At 51.8% G+C, this 6807-nt stretch overlaps 1 protein-coding gene across 1 annotated transcript in view; it reads right to left on the bottom strand.

Moving 5' to 3' along the window:
• SELENON (selenoprotein N) overlaps positions 1-6807 on the bottom strand; it is a 30146-nt gene that overhangs the window by 14708 nt on the left and 8631 nt on the right. The gene's annotated exons all lie outside the window — the stretch shown is intronic.

Here is a 6807-nt window from a genome sequence, read left to right as displayed (position 1 = left end):
CCAGGGGGCGCCGGTGGGTGCTGAGCGCGACCGCACGGCCGGGGAAGGGACGCCGGGCCCCTTCCTGCCTCTCCGCGCTTCCTTCCTGTTCTGCAGTTTCCCAAACCTAAGCCAGGCCCTGCGGCCCCTCCCGCCTCGCTGAGCCGGGACAGCAACTCCAGAGTGGGAACTGGGACAAAGAAGGGGCTGGGGCCTGGCCGGAGAGAGCCACATGTCCCTTAGGGAAGGCGCCACAGTGGCCTCATGTCTACTCTGTGGGCAGGTGTGAATGAGGGACTGAGTAGCCCCTCACCAGCCCCCATTGTGCGTCCACCTGTCAGGTCTGGGAGCCCGGGTGCTGATGGTTCCTAAGCACCACGGGAAGTGTTAGACTTGCAGTTGGGTGACCTATGGCAGTTATCTCATTTTGTTCTCAAGCAACCTGGTGAGGTTCGGATTGCCTGGCACCCAGGTCTATCTGAGTTCAAATCCCCTGCTATGCTGCCCCTCAGGCCTCCCAGCCGACTGAGTTGGGGGCAGGGGGGTTTTCTCTATGGTCAGTTCTGTCCTTCATCAGTAGCCAGCAATGTCCTTCATCGCCATGCAGGCAGGGCCTGGCACATTGGTGAGCACTCCCCTGCTTGTTAGATGAATGACTCCCAGGGACCACCCAGGGCTGTGGGCTCAACCCAGCCCTTTCCTTGTGCTCAGGCCCCGTGTCCTCAAAGCGACCCACTGAGGGCCTGACATCTGGTGTTGGCTTTCAAAGGTTTCCAACTCTGCCATTTCCAAGTCATTATTGCTAATGTTTGGGGACACCCTGCATATGACAGATGCTATTAGAAAACCAAATTCTGTTTTGTCAGGAAGCAAAGCTAACAGAGCACAAAGCAGGCTAGGAGGGGAAGATTGATGAGCTAGGGCCCTGGAAAATAAACAAGGGAAGTTTTCTTTGCCAGGTTACCTTTACTTATTACATTTGCTTTTTGTTAAAGACACTGGTACCCCACTGGTCTCTGCTGCCCAGTGGTGAAGAGATGGGCTTCTGGGGCCTGCTGGGAGGTGTGGAGGGGCAGGGAGGGAGAGTGCCTCTCAAAGCTCAGGATGGCACAGAGCAAGGGTGGGTTTATGAGACTTGGCTCAGGTCAGAGAACCTCTGGGAAAAAGATCAGTCTTGAGCCCTACTCTGGGGAAAGACTCCCATCTGGGCACTGGCAGTGGAGCAGGGTTGGATTGCCTGCTGGTGGGCACCCTTCCCAGGAGGGCTTGTCTCTAAGCCAAAACCCTGGGCAGAGCAGGGCCTTGAGAGATTGGGCCAGCGGGCAGTTCTGGCCAGGGGTGGCCCTGCAGAATGTCTTTGGCACCCTTTTCTGGCTTCCCCAGTGGGCAAGGGTGGCATTTGGGAACTGGCAGAAAATGGAAACTACAGCAATATTAAGTGATGCGTTGGCCATGCCCTTGAGGAGCTCAGAGGTTAGCAGAGAACTCACTCATTCATCCATTCAGTGCATATTTGCTGAGGGACTACTATGCTTGGTTCTGGGTATGAGGGGTCCATCACAGAGCAAAGCAGAGTTTCTGCTCTTATAGATACATCAATGGATGCTGTGACCCTCCTTCCTTGGGATAAGTGCTCCAAGGGAGGGGTGTGCACAGAAGAAGAGTCCCTTGACTGTCAGGAGGGCTCAGAAGAGGCTTCACAGAGCAGAGGTCTGGCCAGACCTTGAGTTTAGGAAGTTGCCAGTTGTAGTACCCAGAGAAAAACATGCTAGAAGGTGGGAACAGCAGAGGCAAAGGTCCAGTGGCATGAAACCTGATAGAATGTCTATAGCTTTTCTTTTAATTTCTGGAGACAGTGTCTCTGTCTCCCCATCTGGAGTGCAATGGTGTGATCATAGCTCACTGCAGTCTCAAACTCCTGGCCTCAAGCAATCCTATCCTCCTGCCTCAGCCTCCTGAGTAGCTAGGACTGGAGGCATGTGCCATCATACCTGGCTAATTTTTTTTTTATAGAGATAGGGTCTCACTATGTTGCCCAGGCTAGTCTCAAACTCTTGAGCTCAAGTGATCCTCCCACCTCTGTTTCCCAAAGTGCTCTGGGTTTATAGGCATGAGCTGCTGTGCCTATTCTGTCTGCAGGAAATGGAGGACACAGTCCATTGGATTAGAGGGACTCTAGAGGGGAGTGTGAAGGGAGAGGAGAAAGGATTTTCAGACTGCTGAGGGAGGGTCCTTCTCCCTGCTGGGTCCCTGCTTCTGCCTGGAGGCAGAGGAATTATTATTATTATTATTATTTTGCAGAGACACAGTCTCACTTTATCACCCTCATTAGAGTACTGTGGCATCACAGCTCACAGCAACCTCCAACTCCTGGGCTTAGGCGATTCTCTTGCTTTAGCCTCCAGAGTAGCTGGGACTGCAATGCCCGGCTATTTTTTTGTTGCAGTTTGGCTGGGGCTGGGTTTGAACCTGCCACCCTCGGTATATGGGGCTAGCGCCCTACCCACTGAGCCACAGGCGCTGCCCGGCAGAGGAATTCTTATTTCCACACTTGCCTGCAAGTGATTTGACTGCACAGAGGATGTTGATGCAAACACTCAGGACCCTTCTACCCATGGCTGCAGCCACTTTAAGCAAGGGGCAGGTCACTGTCTCCAACCCTGGCCTGTCTCTCTCTACTGTGACCCTCTTCTCCCAGGGTAAGTGCTCTAAGAGAGGAATGTGTGCAGGGAAAGGTCCTCCTGAGTGTGAGGAGAGCTCAGAAGAAGATTCACAGAGAACATTCCAGAGGGTGGGAACAGCAGAGGCAAAGGATCAGATGAAGTGTTCAAAGCAACTTTGCTCTCTTTCACATACACAAGCCCTGCTACCCTCTGGTTTTTTTTTTTTTTTTTTTTTTTTTTGCAGTTTTTGGCCAGGGCTGGGTTTGAACCCTCCTCCGGTATATGGGGCTGGCGCCCTACTCCTTTGAGCCACAGGCACTGTCCTGCCCTCTGGTATTTAACAGCCTCCCCCCTCTGCTTCCTTCTCCCTGGGGTAAACGCACCAGGAAGGGCCTTCCTCCTGCAGGGGGCGCTGCTGCTCTCTCAGAAGTAAAATCAACACAGTTTTCCACTCCAGCTTTACCAAGGGGGCTACCTAAGCCAGGCAGAGGGCTGTTTGGCCTTATTTTTTCTTCTCTTCATCTGGAACCCTGGAGAGGAAGGTGATTTTCCCCAAATCCCTAACATCTTGGGCCAATAATATGACCAACATTTGAGAACAAAGGATCCCCTGGGGAAACTGAGGCTTCTGGTGCCACTGCAGGAGTAGCTTAAGCATGCCTGGATCATGTGGGCCTTTCAACAAACTGAGCGATTCCTGTGTGCCAGGAACTATTCTAGGCCTGGGGACACAGTAGTGAAGAAGACAGACAAGAGACTGCCTCTCAAATATTCCACTAGGAGGAGGAAGGCGCTAGACATACATACAAGGGCATTTCAGAGCACCCTGGGCAGAGGGGGGGGGGAATGGCAAGTGCAAAGGCCCCGAGGTGGAAATAAGCTTGGTGTGTCCAACAAAGAAGGCAGAGTGAACCAAGAGAGGGCAGTAGCATGATAAATCCTACGGGCCATGGCAACAAGCTTCAGTCTAGGTGTGTTATAAAATGATTCCAGGGTTTCCAGCAGGGGGCTGGAAAACATGTGACTTGTTTTGTTTTGTTTTGTTTTTTGGCTGGGGCTGGGTTTGTATCCACCACCTCCGGCATATGGGGCTAGCACCCTACTCCTTTGAGCCACAGGCACCGCCCACGTGTGACTTGTTTTTTAGAAGACCTTTCTGATAGCCCCAAAGCAGAAACCCAAATCTCCCCTGAAGAGTCCATGAACAACACGTGGTTGGTCCGCACAACGGACCGGTGCTTGGATACCTGCTGCAGCGTCGAGAAACCTTAGAGACCTTAACGCTGAGCGAGGGAAGCCAGACACAAAGACCAGGCGATTCTATTTATACAAAATGTCCAGAACAGGCAGATCCACAGAGACAGAAAGTAGATTGGCGGTTGCCTGAGGCACAGTGGGAGAGGGGGAGGATGGGGCTGGGGAGTGACTGCTAATGGCTATGAGGTTTCTTTCTGGGGTGACATGTTCTAAAATTAGATTATGATAATGGTTACACAACTCTGTGAATGTATGAAAAAAGTAGGAATTGTGCATCTTTTAAATGGGTGGATTTTATGGCACATAAGGATGTCCCAGTAAAGATGTTTGGCGTTTGTTTGTTTATTTAGAATCTTTCTGGTTTCTGGGTAGAGAATAGATTTAGGAGAGGAAGGGAAGAAGGAGGGAGGCAGGAGGCTGGTGCTGTCTCCTAGGCCTAAGGGGACAGGGCCCTGGGCTTGGTCAGGGAGAGCGTTTGGATATGGCAGGGATGGGGTGAGGCCAGAGGCAGGACCTGGGATGGTTTAGAGGTGGGAGGTGAGATGAAGCAGAGTCAGCTCTGGGGTTGAGCTCAGGTAGCTAGTGGCACCACCCTGAGACAAGGAGCTTGGCAGGTTGAGATGCCTGTGAGCTGCTGTTGAGGGACACTGCAGCCCTGGTGTCAGGAGGCAGCTGTGCCTGTGCGTTGGGAGCTGTGAGCTAGAGGGAAGATAGTGCATGGGCTATAAATCTGGGAGTTGCCAGCCTAAAAATGACATTTAAAGCCACAGGATTTAATGAGGTCACTGAAGAAGAGAGGAGAAGCCTTTGGCCTGTGGGCCACAGATGCCACTGTGCGTGCGTGTTGAGTGGCTTTGGCTAGATTCAGAGACATGGGGCTGGGGCTGTGATTAGCCAGAAAATAGATTCATTTTAAAGGTCATGACAGACTTGGCTCAGTCATACTCTCTAGGCAGGGAGGGAGATTTGTTTGCTGGGGTTAGGAAATGCCCCTGGGCCTCTGTCCAGATGGGACTGGCTTTATTCTCAGCATTGTGGGTGCAGAGGCCCCAATTTATCTAGCTTGGCTGCCCACTGGTCACCTGGGGCCTTTGTACCAGACCAGCACCCAGGGCCAACCCCCGGTTGGTTGGGGAAGAAGGAGCATTGTTAGAGGTTCCCCAGAGATTCTGACATACAGCCAAGATAATTTGCTTCAGCCTCCCAAACAGTAGGATTACAGGCATGGGCCGCTGCACTTAACCAGATTGGGAGATATTTTAATCGTTTCTCAACGAGAGGGATTCAGGCACCCAAAGAGATTTAACAGAGGCAGGGCCAAGATCTCAGGGAGCAGATTAGATGGTTTCCTCCAGGAGCTGAGGCCCTTGAGACCAGTGAGTTAGCAGCAGTCAAGGCTGTTGGGTTGATCCCCTTAGAGACCAGGAGCACTTCGGACAGGGAAGGTGTCAAGGCCACATGGTGACTGTAGGTGGGAACCAGGTGAGAGACAGAAGGGCCCTCCAGGCGTGTAGAGTCAGGACCCTATAGGAAGAATGCAGAGAATGTGCAAAAGTGGAGCAGGGTGGGTGTAGGAAGGCTCCAGGCGGGGGTGGGACACTCGTTGGAAGACTGTCTCCTGGTTGGAATTACCCATGTGGGAGGGATGAAGTTAGACAGAAAAGAACCTTTGAACAATACTTGCTTTCAGTAGGCCCAGAACTCACTAACTTCAGACCTGCAACAAATCCAGAAGGTTCCAAAGGTAAAAAAGAAAAGAACCCATAAGCAGCCTTGGTTCGCATGTGCTACTGAAGCAGGACCATGTTAGGATTCGGCTTCGTTTTTTAAAAGGGCCTGCTTGAAAGGAGAGGGGAAAAACAGAGGGTGGAAGGCCAGAGGCTCGAGCCGCAGCTACACAGAGAAGGGTCAGAGGAAAGGTCTCCCGGGTGCCCTTGAAGTCTCTCAGGCTTCTCAAAACTCAAGAACAAAAGCCGAAGAGAGGCCCCGTCAGAGGGGCACACGGCAGAGGCCTCTCCGTCCTCTCTGCACTCGGGAGCACAGGTTTCAGAAGCTCATGCTTAGGACTCTGAGAATGGTTTTCCGCTGGGACAGATGTAAGGGGAAAAGGGATTCCTAGGTCTCTCCGCTTAGAAGTCAGAGGAAACTTTTAGAAATGTAAAGTGGGTCATCTCATGCCCTGCTTTAAACCTTTCTTTTAAAATTAAACTTCTAGTCTGTTTTGTGTTGCTATAACCAAATACCACAGACTGGGTGATTTATATAGAAATTTATTTCTTAGAATTCTAGAGGCTGAGAAGTCTGAGGTTGAGGTGAGGGCTTTGGGCTGCCTCATCCTGTCGTGGCCAAAGACAGTAGGGCAAGAGAGAGCCAAACTGGCTTTTATACCAACCCGCTCCCGTGATAATGACATTAACCATTCAGGAGGGCCCAAGCTCTCATGGCCTAATCACCTCTTAATAGGCCAGATCCCACCTCTTAATACCATCAAATGGCAACAGTTAGCTCCCTGAGGACCACCTCTGACCTCCCCATCTCCTGAACTCCTCCAGGCTCTGTCATCTGTCCCAGCTGTGACCTCCCCAGACTTACCTCCCTAGCACGCATCTCGCTGATGTGTTGCATTTCTGGTCCTGGCCTCCCACCCTGCACTAGCCTGGAGTCCTTGTCAGTCTCCTTCATAGCTGCAGTGTTAACTTACCCATTGGCTGGCTGAGCTAGTTTGTGGTCACCTGCTGAGTAACAAAAGCTGGAAGATTCCAGAACAGTGACTAGAATGAGCCCCTAACCCAACCTGAAGAACGTGCTAAACAGATAACTGTAGAGAGAAATGCAATAGTCCAGTGAGGAATGGACTTGCTACAAACATGGGGTTGGAGACTGTGACCCAGACAGAGCTTGCGTGCCA

This window comes from Otolemur garnettii, unplaced genomic scaffold (genome assembly GCF_000181295.1).
Source record: "Otolemur garnettii isolate 467f Iridium unplaced genomic scaffold, OtoGar3 scaffold00156, whole genome shotgun sequence".
Lineage (NCBI taxonomy): Eukaryota > Metazoa > Chordata > Mammalia > Primates > Galagidae > Otolemur > Otolemur garnettii.
This window is presented reverse-complemented; position numbering and strand designations above follow the sequence as displayed.